This window comes from Oncorhynchus keta, chromosome 25, assembly GCF_023373465.1.
Source record: "Oncorhynchus keta strain PuntledgeMale-10-30-2019 chromosome 25, Oket_V2, whole genome shotgun sequence".
Taxonomy (NCBI): Eukaryota; Metazoa; Chordata; class Actinopteri; order Salmoniformes; family Salmonidae; genus Oncorhynchus; species Oncorhynchus keta.
In genome coordinates this window covers 33,120,500-33,146,041 of record NC_068445.1, presented here as the reverse complement: position 1 = coordinate 33,146,041, position 25,542 = coordinate 33,120,500, and the positions used below count along the sequence as shown (strand labels likewise).

General features: G+C 44.2%; 1 pseudogene; it reads left to right on the top strand.

The window, feature by feature from the left end:
* LOC118357951 (F-box/LRR-repeat protein 17-like) overlaps positions 1 to 25,542 on the top strand; it is a 650,863-nt pseudogene that overhangs the window by 448,163 nt on the left and 177,158 nt on the right.

The window sequence follows — 25,542 nt, the reverse complement described above, 5'->3', positions numbered from 1 at the left end:
GCATTTGCCCACTGAAGTAGGTTACAATGTCGAATGGCAGTCAGGTCAAGACCCTGGTGAGGATGATGAGCCTGCAGATGAGCAGATGAGCTTCCCTGAGAATTTTCTGACAGTTTGTGCAGAGATTATTCGGTTGCGCAAACCTACAGTTGCATCAGCTGTCCGGGTGGCTCTCATACCATCCCGCAGGTGAAGAAGCTGGATGTGGAGGTCCTGGGTTGGCGTGGTTACATGTGGTCTGAGGTTGTGAGGTCAGTTGGACATACTGCCAAATTCTCTAAAACAACACTTATGGTAGAGAAATGATCATTCAATTATCTGGCAACAGCTCTGATGGACATTCCTGCAGTCAGTATACCAGTTGCAAGCTCCCTCAAAACTTGATACATCTGTGGCATTGTGTTGTGGTACAAAACTGCACATTTTAGAGTAGCCTTTTATTGTCCCCAGCACAAGGTGCAACTGTGTAATGATCATGCTGTTTAATCAGCTTCTTGATATGTCACACCTGTCAGGTGGAAGGATTATTTTGGCAAAGGAGAAATGTTCACTAACAGGAATGTAAATACATTTGTCTGCAACATTTTGGAGAAATAAGCTTTGTATGAGTATGGACCATTTCTGGGTCTTTTATTTCAGCTCATGAAACGAACACTTCACATGCTACGATTATATTTTTGATCAGCATACATTATAGGTTTTTGAACCCCATGATTCATTTAAAAGAAAATATATGAAATGCTTGTGCCATTTGCACAGTAGAGCCTATACTGCTCACATTCATCCATCCATCCATCCATCCATCCATCCATCCATCCATCCATCCATCCATCCATCCATCCATCCATCCATCCATATGTATAGAGAATCAGTGTGTTTTCATGTGCATGTGTGTGCAGTCACACGTGTTTTTGTGCGTCCTAGCGCGTGCGTGTGTGCGTAACATCAGGTGTGACTGACACGTGTGTGTATGGCCTGTGTGAGTGTGAGTGCGTGTGTGTATGTGTTTGTATGTGTGCTCAGGCACATGTTAGGTGCTCGGCAGCACATGCACATGCTCTGCATGTCTAAGATGTCAGTGTTATTTTGTTGATGCAATACATTATTACAACTACTATTTTTACACGAGACATCATATGGAATAGAAAATGTGTGTTAACTTGAGTACAGGGTTGCTCTGTAGATCACTTGTCCTTTGATTTAATAGAGAGATAGTAATTAGTTTGACAGACGGCTTGGATTGCCCTGAGGCCTGCTTTACCTACACTGTTGATAATCTCAAACTCCTCTACCCCCCCTATTCTCTTGCCGTAACCTGTTGCTTCCCTCCTTCCCTTCTCCTCTCTCCTCTCCTCCTTTAATATCTCCCTCATATGTGAAGACTAATTTACAGAGCTGACTTAATCAGATGTGCCCCAACGAGAGCGGTATGTTAGAGCTGTGTGTGTGTGTGTGTTTGAGAGACAGAAAGAGAGAACGTGTGTGGCCTGCAGATAGCAGGGCTTAGCAGAAAGGGACTGTACAGTAAACCCTCAATTATATGACCGACAGATTGATACTGCATTGAGATACGGCTGGATGTGTGTGTGTGTCTGTGTGTGTGTGTGTGTGTGTGTGTGTGTGTGTGTGTGTGTGTGTGTGTGTGTGTGTGTGTGTGTGTGTGTGTGTGTGTGTGTGTGTGTGTGTGTGTGTGTGTGTGTGTGTGTGTGTGTGTGTGTGTGTGTGTGTGTGTGTGTGAGATAGAGAGAGATGTATAGTGCCTGTGAGACTATACATGTTTCTTAGTGTTTTTGTCATAGTCCTTTCTGAGAAATGAAAGGACTCTTCTCCTCTCTACAACTGACTATATTGACTTGTCTCTTCCAGCAGAGAGAATAACACAACAAATGTAGTTCTCTCACTCAGTCTCTCTCACTCAGTCTCTCTCACTCAGTCTCTCTCACTCAGTCTCTCTCACTCAGTCTCTCTCCCCTTCTCAATTCCATGGGGCTTCATTGACATGGGGAACATGTTTACATTGCCAAAGCAAGTGAAATTAACAAAAGTGAGAAGACTCAAACTATAAAAAAAAACTTATGGAAATTAACAGTAAATATTGCACTCATAAAGGTGGGGGAAGTGGAAGAAGCTTTTTCAAGCAGTCTGTGGCCACCCTTTCTTGCTGTGCTCTCAGGTCGTTTGTGCCTGTGAATTGGGATGTGGCTGGGTGACCCTAGTTGGTCCTCAGACAGCAGATCTAGGGCGCGCTGGGTGTTTGAGGAAATGTAAATGTTCTTGTATGTATTTCCCATTCATGTCCATAAGGAGTACAATCTGTGGCTTTGACGTGTCCTTGACGGGTGTCGAATGGTTTTCATATGTGCTGCTAGGAGGGGGTGAGGTTTGCTGGGTTGGTAGTTCCTCGGCATACACATCACAGACAAACTGAATTGGTCCACTCACACAGACAGCATCGTGAAGAAGGCGCAGCAGTGCCTCTTCAACCTCAGGAGGCTGAAGAAATTCGGCTTGTCACCAAAAGCACTCACAAACTTCTACAGATGCACAATCGAGAGCATCCTGGCGGGCTGTATCACCGCCTGGTACGGCAACTGCTCCGCCCTCAACCGTAAGGCTCTCCAGAGGGTAGTGAGGTCTGCACAACGCATCACCGGGGGCAAACTACCTGCCCTCCAGGACACCTACACCACCCGATGTTACAGGAAGGCCATAAAGATCATAAAGGACATCAACCACCCGAGCCACTGCCTGTTCACCCCGCTATCATCCAGAAGGCGAGGTCAGTACAGGTGCATCAAAGCTGGGACCGAGAGACTGAAAAACAGCTTCTATCTCAAGGCCATCAGACTGTTAAACAGCCACCACTAACATTGAGTGGCTGCTGCCAACACACTGACTCAACTCCAGCCACTTTAATAATGGGAATTGATGGGAAATTATGTAAATATATCACTAGCCACTTTAAACAATGCTACCTTATATAATGTTACTTACCCTACATTATTCATCTCATATGCATACATATATACTGTACTCTATATCATCGACTGCATCCTTATGTAATACATGTATCACTAGCCACTTTAACTATGCCACTTTGTTTACATACTCATCTCATATGTATATACTGTACTCGATATCATCTACTGTATCTTGCCTATGCTGCTCTGTACCATCACTCATTCATATATCCTTATGTACATATTATTTATCCCCTTACACTGTGTATAAGACAGTAGTTTAGGAATTGTTAGTTAGATTACTTGTTGGTTATTACTGCATTGTCGGAACTAGAAGCACAAGCATTTCGCTACACTCGCATTAACATCTGCTAACCATGTGTATGTGACAAATACAATTTGATTTGATTTAATTTATATTTTCTGCTGGGGTGTCGAGACTGCGGTCAGGGTCTGGGCTGTTCTGCTGGGGTGTCGAGGCTGTGGTCAGGTTCTGGGCTGTTCCGCTGGTGTGTCGAGTCTGAGGTCAGGGTCTGGGCTGTTCTGCTGGTGTGTCGAGTCTGTGGTCAGGGTCTGAGCTGTTCTGCTGGTGTGTCGAGTCTGTGGTCAGGTTCTGGGCTGTTCTGCTGGTGTGTCGAGTCTGTGGTCAGGGTCTGGGCTGTTCCGCTGGTGTGTCGAGTCTGTGGTCAGGGTCTGGGCTGTTCCGCTGGTGTGTCAAGGCTGTGGTCAGGGTCTGGGCTGTTCCGCTGGTGTGTCGAGTCTGTGGTCAGGGTCTGGGCTGTTCCGCTGGGGTGTCGAGTCTGTGGTCAGGGTCTGGGCTGTTCCGCTGGTGTGTCGAGTCTGTGGTCAGGGTCTGGGCTGTTCCGCTGGGGTGTCAAGGCTGTGGTCAGGGTCTGGGCTGTTCCGCTGGTGTGTCGAGTCTGTGGTCAGGGTCTGGGCTGTTCTGCTGGGGTGTCAAGGCTGTGGTCAGGGTCTGGGCTGTTCCGCTGGGTTGTCGAGGCTGTGGTCAGGGTCTGGGCTGTTCCGCTGGGGTTTCGAGGCTGTGGTCAGGGTCGGGCTGTTCCGCTGGGTTGTCGAGGCTGTGGTCAGGGTCTGGGCTGTTCCCCTGGGTTGTTGAGGATGTGGTCAGGTCTGGGCTGTTCTGCTGGGGTGTCAAGGCTGTGATCAGGGTCTGGGATGTTCTGCTGGTCTGTCAAGGTTCTGTTCAGGATCTAGACTTTTTTGCTGGGGTGTCAAGGCTGTGGTCAGGGTCTGGGGTGGGATGTTCTGCTGGCTTCTCTGGGGGAGTGGCCAGCTCTTTCATGAGTTGTTCTCTGTCGCACCTCATCTTTCTCACCTTCTCTCCTCCTCTAGGGTTTTTATCATCTCCTGCCACTGAATCTTCCTCCTTCCTCTCTTCCTCTTTGTCCTGTTGAAGTTGTCTCACCAAAGTCCAGTGTCTCACCAAAGTCCACATCTCTCCCCCTCCTGGTCTCTGGGTCTAGTTGAGGGGGTGTAGTTATGCTGGACTGTTGTCTGTGTCTGTGCTGACTGGAGTGTGTTGACTTACTGCAGCTGTCTGAGGCACTGCATCTCAGTGCAAGATGCGTCACTACCGTCCCTAGTTCGAATCCAGGCTGTATCACATCTGGCTGGGATTTGGAGTCCAATAGGGCGGTACACAATTGGCCCAGTGACGTCTGGGTTTGGCCAGGGTAGTCCGTCATTATAAATAAGAATTTGTTCTTTAACTGACCTGCCTAGTTAAATAAAAAAAAATACTGTTTGAGTTCCACCTGCCTTACCTCCAGCTGGGTGAATTCATCCCTCATTTCAATAAGTTAGTAGTGCTCTATGCTGGGGGGGGGGGACTCTCCTCTTGGAGTTGTTCATCTGTGGGGGTGTGAACCAACTCACTTGGCGTGGGTGAAGAGCTTCTCCTGCTGTGCAATCTTTTTGATTCTGTAAAAGTATTTTTGGACGTGTTTGAAGTTTCCCTGCACGACGACTGTTCCAACCTTGAACAAATTGAGGCTTCGTGTTCCAGTATTCTGAGTTTCCACCCTGGGCCAATACCCTGTCTCTTGACAGAGGGGTAGTGTGCTCTTATAGCACTGTTCCATCCCAGGGGATTGTGCATGTGGAAAATTAAGTTGCTCATTTTCCCAGTCTTTTAACAGTCTGCAAATAGTGTCTCTGGATTGTCCCTGAAGAGCATCTGTTTGTAGTCTTTTCTGTACTATGATAGGCTCTGCACTGGGAGGTAAGGACGCCATAGGGCAGAGGGCCTCTGAGGTTGCGATTCTCTGTTGACATTGTTGGTTCAAGGGCTTTCACACCTCTCACTTCACACTTCAGTGCTAATTGAAGATAATATTAGCAAGCTTGGAAGTATAATATCTAGGTTATTGTAATGGCATTTACTTATTGGCTTTAAACATTGCTTGAGATTGAACATTACTCACCTAGTTCCAGGTTGGATGGCATTTTTAGGTTTCTGCTGTGCTTCTTCTGCTGGTTGTTGGTTTGCCAGAAAGTTTGTTGGATAGTCCTTGGTGGTAAAACACCTTCCAGGTAATTTTGTCAGGTTGTACAGGTTGTATGTTAGGAGTTTTGGTTTAAAATGGTTGATGTAGAGGGTAGTATCCTTTTATAGGTCCTCATGAAAAAAAGCAGAACAAGTATTTATGTTAATCTAACTCTAAATCCAGCATTTTTTGTACAGAAATGTTCAGGAGCTCATGACCTCTATCTCAAGAAACAAGGGAAAAAAACTAAAAAAATGAACAGTAAACATTACTCAAGGTTTTTATACGAGCCATTTCAAATGTTAAATTATGGCTATGTACAGTGTTGTAACAATGTTCAAATAGTTGAAGTACAAAAGAGAAAATAAATAAACATATAAATATAGTTTGTATTTACAATGGTGTTTCTCCTTTAGTGGTTTCCCTTTCTTGTGGCAAAAGGTTACAAATCTTTCTGCTGTGAAGACACACTGGTCGTAACATTCGTTGTTTGGAATGAGACCAAGATGCAGCGTGGTAAGCATTCATATTTTTTTATAAAACTGAACACCGCAACAAAATAACAAAGTAGAAAAACGAACGCGCACAGTTCTGTCACGCAAACAAAACAGCTAAACAGAAAATAACTCCCCACAAAACCCAAATGGAAAATCACAACTATTATATGATCCTCAATCAGAGACAACGATAGACAGCTGCCTCTGATTGGGAACCACACTGTGCAAAAACGACAAAGAAATAGAAAACAGATTCTCCCACCCGAGTCACTCCCTGACCTAACCAAATATAGAGAATAAATAAGGATCTCTAAGGTCAGGGTGTGACACTGGTGGTGTTTCACCTAATAGATACAGTTTATCAAGATTCTATTTGTTTTCAAATTCTTTGTGGGTCTGTGTAATCTTGGGGAAATATGTGTCTCTAATATGGTCATACATTTGGCCAAAGGTTAGGAAGTGCAGCTCGGTTTCCTCCTCATGATGGGGGTAGTGGGCACATAGCCTGTCTATCTCTTGAGAGCCATTAATTTTGGGTCAGTCACATTTGTCAGGTATTCTGCTACTCTCTGTTTAGGGCCAAATAATATTCCACATTTTTTTTGTTGATTCTTTCCAATGTGTCAAATAATTATCTTTCTGTTTTCTCATGATTTGTATGGGTCTCATTGTATTGCTGTGCTGGTGCTCCATGAGGTCTGTTTGTGTTTGTGAAAAGAGCCCACATAACAGCTGGCAGAGGAGACTGTCACTCTCGCTCTCTCGCTCATGTAGAGGTCTGAAATCATTATCATAGGTACACTTCAACTATGAGAGACGGAATCTAAAAGAAAAATCCAGAAAAATCACATTGTATGATTTTTAAGTAATTCATTTGCATTTTATTGCATGACATAATTATTTGATACATCAGAAAAGCAGAACTTAATATTTGGTACAGAAACCTTTGTTTAAAATGACAGAGATCATATGTTTCTGACCAGGTTTGTACACACTGCAGCAGGGATTTTGGCCCACTCCTCCATACAGACCTTCTCCAGATCCGTCATGTTTCAGGGCTGTCGCTGGGCAATACGGACTTTCAGCTCCCTCCAAATATTTTCTATTGGGTTCAGGTCTGGAGACTTGCTAGGCCACTCCAGGACCTTGAGATGCTTCTTACAGAGCCACTCCTTAGTTGCCCTGGCTGTGTGTTTCCCATTCCTCCTCTGGATCATCCAGATGGTCATTGGCAAACTTCAGACGGGCTTGGACATGCGCTGGCTTGAGCAGGGGGACCTTGCGTGCGCTGCAGGATTTTAATCCATGACTGTTACTAATGGTTTGCTTTGAGACTGTGGTCCCAGCTCTCTTCAGGTCATTGACCAGGTCCTGCAGTGTAGTTCTGGGCTGATCCCTCACCTTCCTCATGATCATTGATGCCCCACGAAGTGAAATCTTGCATGGAGCCCCAAACCGAGGGTGATTGACCTTCATCTTGAACTTCTTCCATTTTCGAATAATTGTGCCAACAGTTGTTGCCTTCTCACCAAGCTGCTTGCATATTGTCCTGTAGCCCATCCCACCCTTGTGCAGGTCTACAATTTTATCCCTGATGTCCTTACACAGCTCTCTGGTCTCGGCCATTGTGGAGAGGTTGGAGTCTGTTTGATTGAGTGTGTGGACAGGTGTCTTTTATGCAGGTAACAAGTTCAAGCAGGTGCAGTTAATATAGATAATGAGTGGAGAACAGGAGGGCTTCTTAAAGAAAAACTAACAGGTCTGTGAGAGACGGAATTCCTACTGCTTGGTAGGTGATCAAATACTTGTGTCATGCAATAAAATGCAAATTATTACTTAAAAATCATACAATGTGATTTTCTGGATTTTTTTTTAGATTCCGTCTCTCACAGTTGAAGTGTACCTATGATACAAATTACAGACCTCTACACGCTTTGTAAGTAGGAAAACCTGCAAAATCGGCAGTGTATCAAATACTTGTTCTCCCCACTGTGTATCTCTGTCTCAATTCAAGGGGCTTTATTGACGTGGGAACATATGTTGACATTGCCAAATCAAGTGGAGTAGATAATATACAAAAGTGAAAAAACAGTTAACATTAAACTAACAGAGGTTCCAAAAGAATAAAGACATTTCAAATCATATTATGTATATGTACAGTGTTGTAATGATGTGCAAATGGTTAAAGTACAAAAGGGAGAATAAATAAACAAATATGGGTTGTATTTACAATGGTGTTTGTTCTTCATTGGTTGCCCTTTTCTTGCGGCAACAGGTCAGAAATATTGCTGCTATGATGGCACACTGTGGAATTTCACACAGTAGATATGGGAGTTTATCAATACTGTGTTTGTTTTCAAATTATTTGTAGATCTGTGTAATCTGAGGGAAATATGTGTCTCTAATATGGTCATACATTTGGCAGGAGGTTAGGGAGTGCAGCTCAGTTTCCACCTCATGTTGTGGGCAGTGAGCACATAGCCTGTCTTCTCTTGAGAGCCATGTCTGCCTACGGCGGCCTTTCTCAATAGCAAGGCTATGCTCACTGAGTCTGTACATAGTCAAAGCTTTAATTAAGTTTGGGTCAGTCACAGTGGTCAGGTATTCTGTGTACTCTCTGTTTAGGGCCAAATAGCGTTATAGTTTGCTCTGTTTTTTGTTAATTCTTTCCATTGTGTCAAGTAATTATCTTTTTGTTTTCTCATGATTTGGTTGGTTCTAATTGCGTTGCTGTCCTGGGGCTCTGTGGGGTCTGTTTATGTTTGTGAACAGAGCCCCAGGACCGTCTTGCTTGGAGAACTTTTCTCCAGGTTCGTCTCACTGTAGGTGATGGCTTTGTTATGGAAAGTTTGGGAATCGCTTCCTTTTAGGTGGTTGTAGAATTTAACAGCTCTTTTCTGGATATTGATAATTAGCAGGTATCGGCCTAGTTCTGGTCTGCATGCATTATTTGGTTGTCTTTGTAAGTAGACCTTTTTATTTAAAATGTCACCAAGAAACAGAAAAACAACCGTGACACTCACAGGGCTATAGTGCCACTAACAAAGATAACTACACACACTGAAAGGAGGGGAAAATGGCTACCTAAATATGATTCCCAATCAGAGACCATGAATGACAGCTGTCCCTGATTGAGAACCATACCCGGCCAAAACAAAGAAATACAAAAACATAGAAAATAGAACATAGAATTCCCACCCAAATCACACCCTGACTAAACCAAAATAGAGACATAAAAAAGCTCTCTACGGTCAGGGAGTGACATTGGTGTTTTACGTTGAACTCAGAGGATATCTTTGCAGAATTCTGCATGCAGTCTCAATTTGGTGTTTGTTCCATTTTGTGAATTCTTGGTTGTTGAGCAGACCCCAGACCTCACAGCCATAAAGGGCAATGGGTTCTATAACTGAATCAAGTATTTTTAGCCAGATCCTAATTAGTATGTCAAATGTTATGTTCCTTTTGATGGCATAGAAGGCCGTTCTTGCCTTGTCTCTCAGATCGTTAACAGCTTTGTGGAAGTTACCTGTGGTGCTCATGTTAAGGCCAAGGTATGTATAGTTTTTTTGTGTGCTCTATGGTTAAGGTGTCTAGATGGAATTTGTATTTGTTGTACTGGCGACTGGACCTTTTTTGGAACACCATTATTTTGGTTTTACTGAGATTTACTGTCAGGGCCCAGGTCTGGAAGAATCTGTACAGAAGATCTAGGTGCTGCTGTATGGCCTCCTTGGTTGGTGACAGAAGCACCAGCTCATCAGCAAACAGTAAACATTTGACTTCAGATTCTATTTGGGTGAGGTCGGGTGAAGTACCCTCGCCAATTCATTGATTTATATGTTGAAGAGGGTGGTGCTAAAACTACATCCCTGTCTCACCCCACAGCCCTGTGGGAGGAAAATGTTGTATTTTTTGCCCCTTTTAACAGCAAACTTGTTGTTTGTGTACATGGATTTTATAATGTAGTATGTTTTTCCACCAATACCACTTTCCATCAATTTGTATAGCAGACCCTCATGTCAAATTGAGTCAAAGGCATTTTTGAAATCAACAAAGCATGAGAAGACTGGTTTGTATGTTTGTCAATTAGGATGTGCATGGTGAATACATGGTCTGTTGTACGGTAATTTGGTAAAAAGCCAATTTGACATTTGCTCAGTAAATTATTTTCATTGAGGAAATGCACGAGTCTGCTGTTAATGATAATGTAGAGGATTTTCCCATGGTTGCTGTTGACGAATATCCCAGGAAGGGGACCAGTACAGTAGTGGGGTTATTTTGTGGATTGGGGTGATCAGGGCTTGGTTCCAAATATTGGGGAAGATGCAAGAGCTAAGGATGATGTTAATAAAGAGTTTAAGAATAGCCAATTGGAATTTCTTGTCTGTATATTTTATAATTTCTTTGAGGATACCATCAACACCACAGGCTTTTTTGGGTTGTAGGGTTTTTACTTTGTCCTGCAGTTCATTCAAGGTAATTGGATAATCCACTGTGTTCTGGTAGTCTTTAATAGTTGATTCTAAGATTTGTATTTGATCATGTTTTTGCTGTTTGTTCTTTGTTATAGAGCCAAAAAGATTGGAAAAGTGTTTAATCCATACATCTCCATTTAGGATAGATAATTATTTGTGTTGTTGTTTGTTTAGTGTTGTCCAGTTTTCCCAGAAGTGGTTAGAGTCTATGGATTCTTCAATTACATGGAGCTGATTTCTGACGTGCTGTTCATTCTTTTTGCATAGTATATTTCTGTATTGTTTTAGTGATTCACCATAGTGAAGGTATAGACTCAGGTTTTCCGGGTATCTATGTTTTTGGTTGGACAAACCATTTGTCATTGTTTTTCGTTTTCCATTTGAGATTTTTTGATTTGATAGGGAAGCTAAGAGGTCAAATATACTGTTAAGATTTTCTACTGCCAAGTTTACACATTCACTATTACATTGGGATGTTTTGTCCAGGAAGTTGTTTAAAAGAGATTTAATTTGTTGTTGCCTAATTTCCACACTATATTCCTTCTATCTATAGCATTTCTTAATATTACTAATTTCCTATGTCTTTGATGCCTCATGATTGAGTATTGCTCTGTTCAAGTAGACTGTGATTTTGCTGTGATCTGATAGGGGTGTCAGTGGGCTGACTGAACGCTCTGAGAGACTCAAGGTTGAGGTCAGTGATAAAATAATCTACAGTATTACTGCCAAGAGATGAGCTATAGGTGTACCTACCATAGGAGTCCCCTCGAAGCCTACCATTGACTATGTACATACCCAGGGTGCAATAGAGCTGCAGGAGTTGTGACCCGTTTTTGTTTGTTATGTTGTCATAGTTGTGCCTAGGGGGTATATGGGAGGGAATGCTGTCACATCCAGGCAGGTGTTTGTCCCCCTGTGTCACGCCCTGACCGTAGAGATGCTTTTATTCTCTATTTTGGTTAGGCCAGGGTGTGACTAGGGCGGGCATTCTATGTTCATTTTCTATGTTTTGTATTTCTTTGTTGTTTGGCGGGTGTGGTTCTCAATCAGAGACAGCTGTCTATCGTTGTCTCTGATTGAGAACCATACTTAGGTAGCTTTTTCCCATATGGGTTTTGTGGGTTAGTTGATTTCTGTTTAGTGTTTGTTCACCTTTCAGGACTGGTTTGTTTATTCCTGTTGTTATTTAGTGTTCAGTGTCAATAAACAACATGAACATGTACCACGCTGTACCTTGGTCCTCACCTTCTTCCGCCAACAGCTGTTACTTTTTATTTTTATTTTTATTTTTTTATTTCACCTTTATTTAACCAGGTAGGATAGTTGAGAACAAGTTCTCATTTGCAACTGCGACCTGGCCAAGATAAAGCATAGCAGTGTGAGCAGACAACACAGAGTTACACATGGAGTAAACAATTAACACCCTGTGTGCCGAGGGTGTCAGGTTCTGGCATTTAGGTCGCCACTAGTACATGTCCCTGGGCCTGGAAATGATTGATATCTTCTCCATCCTGGAGGGGAAGTCTTCATTAAAATATGGGGATTCTAGTGCGGGGATATAGGTATCACAGAAGAGGACATTTTTGTCTGTTAAGATCATTTCCTTTTGAATTTCTAGCCAAATGTAAAATGTTCCTGTTTTCATTCATTCACGAGTGAATTAGGTCTGCTCTATACCAAATTAGCATACCCCCTGAGTCCCTTCCCTGTTTCACACCTGGTAGTGTGGTGGATGGGACTAACAGCTCTCTGTAACCTAGAGGACAACCATTGGGTCCATCTCCTCTATACCATGTTTCTTGTAGGATGATAATGTCTGTATTCTGATTTCTTTGAAGCCCAGGTTCCTGCTCTTTAGGCCAAAGGCAGATAACCTCAGGCCTTGGATATTGCAGGACGAGATCATCAGGGCTTTGTGTTCCATAAAGTGTCCAATGTTGTTGGTCATGTGGTTTGGCCTCAGGACAGTAAGTGTGAGAAGAGCCTGCTGAGAATCTGGCACATGCCATTGGCTTGGGTTAGTGTAAGAGTGTGGGTTGGGCCTGTTTGCCCGCTCACAGTCTGGGCGTATGTGTGACTTCCATGTTGAGGCCCTCTTTACGGGAGTGGGGGGCATGGGGTGGGCAGGAGGGGCATACGTCTGATCTGAGGGGGCCTAAATGGGGTGTGGGAATGGTTGACTTGCGGGGGGTGATTGGTAGGGTTGTGGATCTGGCTGGTGGTGTTGTGGTCTGGATGTAGGTCTTCTTGACGTGACTCCTCTATATGTATTGGTCCAGGCTGGGGGGTCCCTCTGGTCTGGGAGAGTGTCTTGCTGGTCTGAGCAGGGTGTATATTGATCTGTTGCTCCTGTGTGAAGTGGTGTGGCTGAGTTTGAGAGCAATATCCTTTAGGGTGCGAGCGAAGATGGGCACTGTTGTGTAGGTGGACCTGGTCGTAAAGTCTGTTCAAGTCCAGGGTGGAGTGGTGGAACACATTTGGTTTTGAGTCAAATTCACTCTCTCTGTCTGTCTCCCGCTCTCTCTTTCACTGTCTCTCTTTCTTTCTACTTCTCTCTCTCTGTATTTCTATCTTTGTCTCGGTCTCTCTTTTTCTAGTGTAGTACACAGTGCTGAGTCATTGTAGTCCTCATCCACAGCTCGATTAAACTGTACAATGTTCATTTGAAATAGTTGGTTTTATATATAAACTCTGCCCAGAAATAAACAACGTAAATCCTACTGGGCAGCACAGATAGAGGGACTTCAGGGGGAACTGACGTATCCCCATAACCCTGCTCAGGCCCTGGAGCTAGACAAAGCAGGCCTTTCACATACACTTCTAGGAAAACTGGCATCAAGGGGCCAAGCACTGCCTTTATTAGTCTATGGAAGATCTCATAGGACCCTTGTTTTACAACACACACACACACAGTTATTAGTGGATATTAGTCTACATTATGAGAAAGGCCCCAATCTAACAACAAACAAACAACACCCTGGAAAAGTCTGATAAACACAATGTGTTATGGCTACGGGACCATCTAGCCTGTGAACCAGAATGGAAGTGGGAGCACATTCAGGCTCTTTAGTGTGTATCTATAGAAGGATGACATGGTCAATGTTTCCATCCTTATCCTTAATGGGGATAGAAATCTTAGCTTTCTTGTAAAATCTATATGGTTTCATACCTAGAAAACACACCTGCACGTACAGTGCTTTCAGAAACTATTCCCTTCAGAGGAAAGCCATTTTATTTATTTTTAATTTTTATTTCACCTTTATTTAACCAGGTTGCCCAGTTGAGAACAAGTTCTCATTTACAACTGAAACCTGGCCAAGATAAAGCATAGCGACACAAACAACAACACAGAGTTACACATAAACAAAGGTAATGTAACGACGTTCGTCTGCTGGAAAAGGAGCGGACCAAAATGCGGCGTGGTGGTTACTCATGTTCTTTAATGGAAATAGAACGATACATTAAATAACTTCATAACAAAACAACAAACGAAACGTGAAAACCTATACAGCCTATCTTGTGAAAACAAACACAGAGACAGGAACAATCACCCACAAATATCACCCCTAAATATGGTTCCCAATCAGAGACAACGAGAATCACCTGACTCTGATTGAGAACCGCCTCAGGCAGCCAAGCCTATGCTAGACACCCCTACTCAGCCACAATCCCAATGCCTACAAAACCCCAATACGAAACACAATAAAATAAACCCATGTCACACCCTGGCCTGACCAAATATATAACGAAAACACAAAATACTAAGACCAAGGCGTGACAGAACCCCCCCCCCCCCAAGGTGCGGACTCCCGGCCGCACACCTAAACCCATAGGGGAGGGTCCGGGTGGGCGTCTGTCCACGGTGGCGGCTCCGGCTCGGGACGTGGACCCCACTCCAAAGAAGTCTTAGTCCCCCTGTAACGCGTCCTTTGATTGGCGACCCTCGCCGCCGACCTAGGCCTAATAACCCTCACCAAGGACCCCACTGGACTGAGGGGCAGCCCGGGACTGAGGGGAAGCCCGGGACTGAGGGGAAGCCCGGAATTGAGGGGAAGCCCAGTACTGAGGGGAAGCCCAGTACTGAGAGGAAGCCCAGTACTGAGAGGAAGCTCAGTACTGAGAAAAAGATCAGGCAGGTAGTTGGCTCCGGCAGATCCTGGCTGGCTGGCGGATCTAGAAGAGTCTGGTTGACTGGCAGATCTGGAAGATCATGGCTGACGGGCGGATCTAGCTGCTCTGGCTGCTCCATGCAGACTGGCAGCTCTGGCTGCTCCATGTAGACTGGCAGCTCTGGCTGCTCCATGCAGACTGGCAGCTCTGGCTGCTCCATGCAGACTGGCAGCTCTATGCAGACTGGCAGCTCCATGCAAACTGGCAGCTCTGGCTGCTCCATGCAGACTGGCAGCTCTGGCTGCTCCATGCAGACTGGCAGCTCTGGCTGCTCCATGCAGACTGGCAGCTCTGGCTGCTTCATGCAGACTGGCAGCTCTGGCTGCTCCATGCAGACTGGCGGGTCTGGCTGCTCCATGCAGGCTGGCAGCTCTGGCTGCGCTAAACAGGCAGGAAACTCCAGCAGCGCAGGAGAGGAGGAAAGCTCTGGCTGCGCTAAACAGGAGGGAGACTCCGGCAGCGCAGGAGAGGAGGAAAGCGCTTGCTGCGCTGAACAGGCGAGGCGCACTGAAGGCCTGGTGCGTGGTGCTGGAACTGATGGTACTGGACCGAGGACACGCACAGGAAGCCTGGTGCGGGGAGCTGCCTCCGGAGGACTGGTGTGTGAAGGTGACACAGGATGGACCGGACCGTGAAGGTGTACTGGAGAGCCTGAGAGCAGGACTGGCACAGGACGTGCAAGGCTAGGTAGGTACACAGGAGGCCTAGTGCGTGAGGCTGGCACAATTTTCACCAGCCGACTAACACGCACCTCAGGACGAGTGTGGAGCTCTGACCCAGGTGCCATTAAATCCCTGACACGCTCCGTTGGACGAATATCGTACCTAAAGCACCATACTAGCAACTCCCTCATTACTCTCTCCTCCACTTTCCCCATTAACTCCTTCACAGTCTCTGCTTCGCTCACCTCTAACACCGGCTCTGGTTCTGGTCTCCTCCTTGGCTCCTCACGATAAACAGGGAGAGTTGGCTCAGGTCTGACTCCTGACTCTGCCACACTCTCCCTGAGCCCCCCCCAATACATTTTTGGGGCTGACACTTTGGCTTCCTTTTGCGCCGTCGTGCTTGTCTCTCCAACTCCATTCTCCTATAACCCTCTTCGCACTGCTCCAGCGAATCCCAGGCGGGCTCCAGTACTCTCCCTGGGTCGACCGCCCACCTGTCTATTTCCTCCCAAGTAGTGTAGTCCCGATATTGTTGCTCCTGCTGCCACTGTTGTTTCTCCTCATACCAGCGACTCTCAGCTCTCGCCGCCTCCAGTTCTTCTTTGGGGCAGCGATATTCTCCAGGCTGATCCCAGGGTCCTTCTCCGAACAATTCATCCCCCCATGTCCGTTCCTCTTTTCGCTGCTTCTGCTGTCGCTGCCTGTCACCACGCTGCTCGGTCCGGGTGTGGTGGGTGATTCTGTAACGACATTCGTCTGCTGGAAAAGGAGCGGACCAAAATGTGGCGTGGTGGTTACTCATGTTCTTTAATGGAAATAGAACGATACATTAAATAACTTAATAACAAAACAACAAACGAAACGTGAAAACCTATACAGCCTATCTTGTGAAAACAAACACAGAGACTGGAACAATCACCCACAAAACACACAGTGAAACCAAGGCTACCTAAATATGGTTCCCAATCAGAGACAACGAGAATCACCTGACTCTGATTGAGAACCGCCTCAGGCAGCCAAGCCTATGCTAGACACCCCTACTCAGCCGCAATCCCAATGCCTACAAAACCCCAATACGAAACACAACAAAATAAACCCATGTCACACCCTGGCCTGACCAAATATATAACGAAAACACAAAATACTAAGACCAAGGCGTGACAGGTACAGCCAATAACACAATTGAAAAATCTATGTAAAGCCCAGCCCAGCTGATTTGTACGGGTCCAGGTTTTGCAGCTCTTTCAGAACATCTGCTATCTGGATTTGGGTAAAGGAGACGCTGAGGAGGCTTGGGCGAGTAGCTGCGGGGGGGGGGAGTGGAGCTGTTGGCCGAAGTTGGAGTTGCCGGGAGGAAGGCATGGCAAGCCGTTGAGAAATGCTTGTTGAAGTTTTCGATTATCGTGGATTTATCGGGGGTGACCATGATACCTAGCCTCAGTGCAGTGGGCAGCTGGGAGGAGGTGCTCTTGTTCTCCATGGACTTTAAAGTGTCCCAGAAATGTTTGTAGTTAGAGCTACAGGATGCAAATTTCTGCTTGAAAAAGCTGGCCTTTGCTTTCCTGACTGACTGCGTGTATTGGTTCCTGACTTCCCTGAGCAGTTGCATATCGTGTGGACTATTCAATGCTATTGCAGTCCGCCACAGGATGTTTTTGTGCTGGTCGAGGGCAGTCAGGTCTGGAGTGAACCAAGGGCTTTATCTGTTCTTAGTTCTGCATTTTTTTGAACGGAGCATGCTTATGTAAGATGGTGAGGAAGTTTCTTTTAAAGAATGACCAGGCTTTCTCAACTGACGGGATGACGTCAACATCCTTCCAGGATATCCGGGCCAGGTCGATGAGAAAGGCCTGCTCGCAGAAGTGTTTTAGGGAGCGTTTGACAGTGAGGCAGTGATCACTGAGATCCTGATTGAAGACAGCGGAGGTGTATTTGCAGGGCCAGTTGGTCAGGATAACGTTTATGAGGGTGCCCTTGTTTACAGATTTAGGGTTGTACCTGGTGGGTTCCTTGATTATTTGTGTGAGATTGAGGGCATCTATCTTAGATTGTCGGACTGCCGGGGTGTTAATCATATCCCAGTTTAGGTCACCTAACAGAACAAACTCTGAAGCTAGATGGGGGGCGATCAATTCACAAATGGTGTCCAGGGCACAGCTGGGGGCTGAGGGGGGTCGGTAGCAGTCCGCTACCAGTGAGAGACTTTTTAGAAGTTTGAACTGTTTGGGTATGGACCTGGAAAGTATGACATTACTTTGCAGGCTATCTCTGCAGTAGACTGTAACTCCTCCCCCTTTGGCAGTTCTATCTTGATGGAAAATGTTATAGTTGGGTATGGAAATCTCAGAATTGTTGGTGGACTCCTAAGCCAGGATTAAGACACAGCAAGGACATCAGGGTTGGCAGAGTGTGCTAAAGCAGTGAGTAAAACAAACTTAGGGAGGAGGCTTCTGATGTTGACATGCATGAGTCCAAGGCTTTTCCGATCCCAAGGCTTTTCCGATCCCAGAAGTCAACAAATGAGGGTGCCTGGGGACATGCAGGGCCTGGGTTTACCTCCACATCACCCGTGGAAAAGAGGAGGAGTAGGATGAGGGTGCGGCTAAAGGCTATCAAAACTGGTCGCCTAGAGTATTGGGGACAAAGATTAAAAGGAGCAGATTTCTGGGCGTGGTAGAGTATATTCAGGGCATAATGCGCAGACAGGGGTATGGTGGGGTGCGGGTACAGCGGACGTAAGCCCAGGCACTGGGTGATGATAAGAGAGGTTGTATCTCTGGACATGCTGGTTGTAATGGGTGAGGTCACCGCATGTGAGGGAGGTGGGACAAAGGAGGTATCAGAGGTATGAACAGTGGAACTCGGGGCTCCATTGTAAACTAAAACAATGATAACTAACCTGAACAACAGTATACAACGAATATTGACATTTGAGAGAGACATACAGCGAGGCATAAAGTAATCGCAGGTGTTGATTGTGAGAGCTAGCTAAACCAACAGGTGAGACAACAATAGCTAATCAGCTAACACAACAACAGCAGGTAAAATGGTGATGACTAGGCAGAGAGGGTCGGATTAACTACACACAGAGCCTGAGTTCGTGGCTGGGGCCCACAGATTAAAAATATATATTTTTTTTTAAAACAGAATGGAGTACCGTGATTAATGGACAGTCCAGCAGGCATCAGCTATGTAGCCAAGTGATCATAGAGTCCAGGGGGCAGCAGTAGATGGAACAAGGAATCCGCCACTACGCTAGCGACACAGTGTTTAAAGTTAGTTGCCCGGGGCTAGTAGGAGCGTCTGCTCCGACAGAGGCCGGTTGAAGGCACAGCGGATGGAGTATTCGACGGCAGACCAGTTGTGGTGGTGCGATGGGGCGCCGTGTCGACAGAGAATCCAAGCCAGATGGCAAAGGAGGTATTGTAGAATTGAGTTCGCTAGCCTGGCTTACGGCTAACTGGTGCAAGCTTCGTGGCAGTGGCGTTAGCCACTATAGCCAATCGGTAGCAGCGGTGATCCGGTGCCAAGGTCCAGAGTTTACAGCAAGGATCCGGTGGAGTATTGGGCTCTAGCCGTGTATGAGTGGGGTTCGGGTGAACAGCTGAGTAGGCCGGGAGGTGGGCCTCAGGGATAGCTTCGGTACTTGGTGCCACGATGAGTGCAAGCTGTGAGCTAGCTCGCTGCAAGCTGTGAGCTAGCTGTGATCAGAAGTAGTGGTCCAGGGATTATGGCAGGAATCCGGCGTTGTTGTGGAGAGACAGTCCGATACTGGAAGTCTAGCGAGTATTATCCAGGCTAAAAACAGGGCTGGTATCTGTGCAGAAGGTAAAAGCTGCAGTGGCTAACAATGACTAAATACCTTGTAGCTAATTAGCTGCTTAGCTTCTGGAGGTTCTTGAATGTGTTCTAAAATTGAAAATAATAGCGATTCCGTATCACATTGGGTGAGGCAGGTTACCGGAAGGTATAATCAAATTAAAAATCGAAAAGAGATTGAAAATAAATGGAAATATATATATATATATATACAAAAAATACAAAAGTACACGAGAGGACAAACAAACACGTCTTCACTGCTACGCAGACCATTATTCCATGATTCCTCCTCCACCAAACTTTACAGTTGGCACTATGCATTGGGGCAGGTAGCATTCTCCTGCCATCCACCAAACCCAGATTCATCCATCGGACTGCCAGATGGTGAAGCGTGATTCATCACTCCAGAGAGTGCGTTTTCACTACAAAGTGTTATGTTTGGTGAAAATCCAATAAAGCACATTACTGAGTACCACTCTGCATATTTTCAAGCATAGTCATGGATGCATCATGTTGGGGATATGCTTGTAATCGTTAAGGACTGGGCAGTTTTTCAGGAAAACAAATCTACTGAATGGAGCTAAGCAAAGGCAAAATCCTTGAGGAAAAAGTGGTTCCGTTTGCTTTCTACCAGACACCAGATATCAATTCACCATTCAGCAGGAATAACCTTAAATCTACTTGAAAATCTATGGCAAGACCTGAAATTGGTTGTTTAACAATGATCAACAACCAAAACATTGAATACACCACAAGTTTGCATTTACTGCTGCGCAGGAAATGTCCTGTAACAACAGGCTGGTCAAATTAAGATCTATATGTGTCCATTTCCTTTCATATAAACACTGAAAACTGGCCTTGTAAAGAGTAATTCCTGCCTAGCTTTTGAAGTACATGCATTTCTGATGAGCCCTTCTGATGAGTCCTTGGTTGGAATACACCATGTCTGTAGCTACACTAAGCTCTCTCTCTGTGATCACTTCTCACCTGTATAATTATTTTGCGGAGTTTTCTTATTACTTAACGACCTTGATTTAAACAGAATGGATGATTTGGAGTGGATTTTTATCACAGGATTCCTTCTTTTCACTTTGTCATACAGGCAATTAATGTGGAATGCAATGTTGTTGATCCTCTGTACTTCCTTAACTTTGTGGTCATGTTGTGGGTATGCTTGTCACCGACAGGGGCATAGGAGTTTGTCAGGATCCAAATAAATATGAAAGGAGCAAAGCCCAGGTAAAAAGTTAGAGGAAACCCTGCCTCAGTCTTCTGAATATCTAACCCTCAGATATAGTTTTTTCCCCCAGCGAGACAGTTACTTAAATGTTAATGCCAAAGACACAACAGAATGGCTTTTCAATAGGTGTTGAGTGTTCAAAAATGTTCATTTCTCAGTCCTGACTTACATATGCTTGAAAATCAGAGAAAAGTTTGACTATTACTGTCCATCAATGATTCCCAACCAAATTTACTGAGCTTGAGCATTTTTGGCAAAAATAATAGATGCGTGTTGCCCTAAGAGATGTGCAAAGCTGGTAGAATCTCATTCAAAATGATTCCCAGCTGCAATGGTTGCCAAAGGAACGTCCACCAATTATTAACTATGGGGTGTGAAGACATACTCAATGAAGACATCTTTGTTAAAACAAAAGATATATATGTATATATATATAAACTCAGCCAAAAAAGAAACGTCCTCTCAATGTCAACTACGTTTATTTTCAGCAAACTTAACATGTGTAAATATTTGTATGAACATAACAAGATTCAACAACTGAGACATCAACTGAACAAGTTCCACAGACATGTGACTAACATAAATGGAATATTTCTATTTATTTATTTTACCTTTATTTAACCAGGTAGGCTAGTTGAGAACAAGTTCTCATTTACAACTGCGACCTGGCCAAGATAAAGCATAGCAGTGTGAACAGACAACACAGAGTTACACACAGAGTAAACAATTAACAAGTCAATAACACAGTAGAAAATAGAAGAAAAAAAAGGAAAAAAGAGTCTATATACATTGGCATGAGGAAGTAGGCAAATAATTACAATTTTGCAGATTAACACTGGAGTGATAAATGATTAGATGGTCATGTACAGGTAGAGATACTGGTGTGCAAAAGAGCAGAAAAGTAAATAAATATAAACAGTATGGGGATGAATTAGGTAAATTGGGTGGGCTATTTACCGATAGACTATGTACAGCTGCAGCGATCATGTGTAATAATGCGTCCCTGAACAAAGGGGGGTCAAAATCAAAAGTAACAGCCAGTATCTGATGTGGCCACCAGCTGCATGGACTGCATCAGATTTGCCAGTTCTTGCTGTGAGATGTTACCCTAGTCTTCCACCAAGGCACCTGCAAGTTCCCTGACATTTCTGGTGGGAATGGCAATGGGATTGAGATCTTCGCTGGCTATGGCAGAACACTGACATTCCAGTCTTGTAGGAAACTATGCACAGAATGAGCAGTATGGCTGGTGGCATAGTCATGCTGGAGGGTCATGTCAGGATGAGCCTGCAGGAAGGGTACCACATGAGGGAGGAAGATGTCTTCCCTGTAACGCACAGCGTTGAGATTGCCTGCAATGACAACAAGCTCATTCCAATGATGCTGTGACACACCGCACCAGACCATGATGGACCCTCTACCTCCAAATTGATCCCACTCCCAGAGTACAGGCCTCGGTGTAACGCTAATTCCTTTGACGATAAACGCGAATCCAACCATCACCCCTGGTGACACAAAACCGCGACTCGTCAGTGAAGAGCACCTTTTGCCAATCGGTCTGGTCCAGCGACGGTGGGTTTGTGCCCATAGCCAACATTGTTGCCGGTGATGTCTGGTGAGGACCTCCCTTTCAACAAGCCTACAAGCCCTCAGTCCAGCCTCTCTCAGTCTATTGTGGACAGTCCAGTCTATTGTGGACAGTCTGAGCACTGAAGGAGGGATTGTGCATTCCTGGTGTAACTCGGGCAGTTGTTGTTGCTATCCTGTACCTGTCCCGCAGGTGTGATGTTCGGATGTACCGATTCTGTGCAGATGTTCAAATCAAATCAAATCAAATTGTATTGGTCACATACACATGGTTAGCAGATGTTAATGCGAGTGTAGCGAAATACTTGTGTTGTTACACGTGGTTTGCCGCTGCGAGGACGATCAGCTGTCCGTCCTGTCTCCCTGTATCTCTGTCTTAGGCGTCTCACAGTACGGACATTGCAATTTATTGCCCTGACCACATCTGCAGTCCTCATGCCTCCTTGCAGCATGCCTAAGGCACATTCACGCAGATGAGCAGGGACCTTGGGCATCTTTCTTTTGGTGTTTTTCAGTGTCAGTAGAAAGGCCTCTTTAGTGTCCTAAGTTTTCATAACTGTGACCTTAACTACCTACTTTCTGTAAGCTGTTAGTGTCTTAACGACCGTTCCACATGTGCATGTTCATTAATTGTTTATGGTTCATTGAACAGGAATGGGGAACAGTGTTTAAACCTTTTACAATGATGATCTGTGAAGGTATTTTGATTTTTACAAATTATCTTTGAAAGACAGGGTCCTGAAAAAGGGATGTTTATATACAGTACCAGTCAAACGTTTGGACACCTACTGATTCAAGGGTTTTTCTAGAATTTTACCATTTTACGCCAGTGTAGACATCAAAACTATGAAACAAAACATATGGTATCATGAAGTAAACAAAAAAGTATAAAAATAAGCTAATGAACTAATCCTCTACAGCAGAGGTAACTCTTGGTCTTCCTTTCCTGTGGCAGTCCTCATGAGAGCCAGTTTCATCATAGTGCTTGATGGTTTTTGCAACTGCACTTGAAGAAACTTTCAAAGTTCTTGAAATGTTCCGTATTGACTGACCTTCATGTCTTTATTGTAATGGACTGTCATTTCTCTTGGATTATTTTAGTTTTTTTCTTGCCATAATATGGACTTCTTCTATCTTCTGTATACCCAACCCTACCTTGTCACAACACAACTGATTGGCTCAAACGCATTAAAACATTCCATAAATTAACTTTTAACAAGCCACACCTGTTAATTGAAATGCATTCCAGGTGACTACCTCCATGAAGCTGTTTGAGAGAATGCCAAGAGTGTGAAAAGCTGTCCTCAAGCAAAGGGTGGCTACTTTGAAGAATCTCAAATTTATTTTGATTTGTAACACTTTTTTGGTTACTAAATTATTCCATGTGTTATTTCATAGTTTTGATTACAATGTAGAAAATAATAAAAATAAATAAAAATGTGAAGACTGTGCAATGGGTGTGTAGACTTTCACTAAGCACTGTAATGTACAAGGCTAGCTACGTCTAACTTCCATCAGCCAAGTGTTGCATCACACCATCTATGGCTTTGTAACCTCTGCCATATTGAGGATTCAGAGTTATCTAACAGAAGTCAGAGTTTCTTTTATGGAAGATTCTCTAATGCCAAACATGTAAAGTGTGGTGTACCGCAGGACTGCTCTCTAGGCCCTCTACTCTTTTCTATTTCTACCTTTGTCCTGCCATTAGCATTATAACAAAGCATATGTGTCCATGTACGCTGATGATACAACCATATAATTATTAGCAACCACAGCTAATGAAGTCACTGAAAACCTTAAAGAGTTGCAGTCTATGCAATGGGTGGCCAGTAATAAACTGGTCATCAGCATCTGTGATTGGGAGTCCCATAGTGCAGTACACAATTGGTCCAGCATTATGCAGGATAGGGTTTGGCCAGGGTAGGCAGTCATTGTAAATATATTTTTTTCTTATCTGACTTGCCTAGTTAAATAAAGGTTAAAATAAAGGAGACTAAATTAGTTGTTGTTACCTTAAGATTGTAAACTGTCATGGTCAAAACATATAGATTCAATGGTTGTAAAGATGGGGAGAGGTCTGCCTGCAATAAAGTGCTGCAAGGAAAGACCTAGTAAAGCTCCAACTGGCCTAGAACAGAGCGGCATGTCTTGCTCTTCATTGTAATCAGAGGGCTGATATAAATACTATGCATGCCAGTCTCTATTGGCTAAGAGTTGAGGAGAGAGTGACTGTATCACTTATTTTTATAAGAAACAAAGTGTTGAAAATCGCAAATTGTTTGCATAATCAACTTACACACAGCTCTGACACACATACCGACCACATCAGACATGCCACCGGGGGTATTTTCACAGGAACCAAACCCAGAACAAATTCAAGAAAGTGTACAGTATAATATAGAGCCATTATTGCATGGAACTCCGTTCCACCTCGTATTGCACAAATACACAGCAATCCCTATTTGACCTAGATAGTGTATCATTCGTCATCTTCCTCTGATGAGGAGTAAGAGAGGTTGGACCAATTTGCAGCGTGGTAAGTGTCCATTTTACTAAGACAAACTGAACACTACAAAAATACAAAATAACAAAGTGACACAAACAAACCGGTTCCGTGTGGTACCAAACACTAAGACGGAAAATACTCACCCACAACCCAAAAGTGAAACCAGGCTACCTAAATATGGTTCTCAATCAGGGACAACGATAAACAGCTGCCTCTGATTGAGAACCATACCAGGCCATACACAGAAATCCCAAAACATAGAAAAAGGAACATAGACAACCCACCTAACTCATGCCCTGTCCATACTAAAACAAAGACATAATAAAAGAACTAAGGTCAGAATGTGACAGATAGTTTGTATGTATTCACATGTAGGCTATGTGTGCCTTTAAAAAATATATGTAGTTCTGTACTTGAGCTGTTCTTGCTTATTAATGTTCTGTATTATGTCAAGTTTCATGTTTTGTGTGGACCCCAGGAAGGGTAGCTGCTGCTTTTGCAACAGCTAATGGGGATTCTAATAAAATACCACTATGCCATCTCTACTGTGTGTGGTAGACCTTCTGGGAGTTAGTCATTGAGAGAGAGAGAAGCAGGATCTGTGCCAGTTGAGTGCTGCTCGTAATTGCAGTAAAGTGATTCAGCGTTATGTGTTTCAAATTCTGTCTGAGTCATCTGTTGTTGTTGTCAGTGTGTGCGTTGGTGGCAGTTTTTGTGATGATGCGCTGATATACAGTGGTCTTTTGCAAGAACAAAAACAGTGCAAGGGTTTTGCCAACTTTTGCGTGAGCCAGTGAAGTTCAATAGAAGACATATGTTTGCAGTATGATGCTAAATGTTGCTTCCTCATGATAATTAATTCCTTGAATGCGGATATACCTAGATATTGTCACATTTGGTCGCTTATCTATTGAAAAAGTGTCATCCTACAAATACCTAGGTATTTGGTTGGATGACAAGTTGTCCTTTAAAAAGTTCATCTGGATAATCTTGTGACAAAGCTTAAATTTAAATTGGGTTTTAATTTTCGTAATAAGATTGCTTCCCGCTCTGTAATTGATTATTATTGGTGTATATGCATGCAGCCTCCTCCATCTTATAGAGACTGTACTCTGT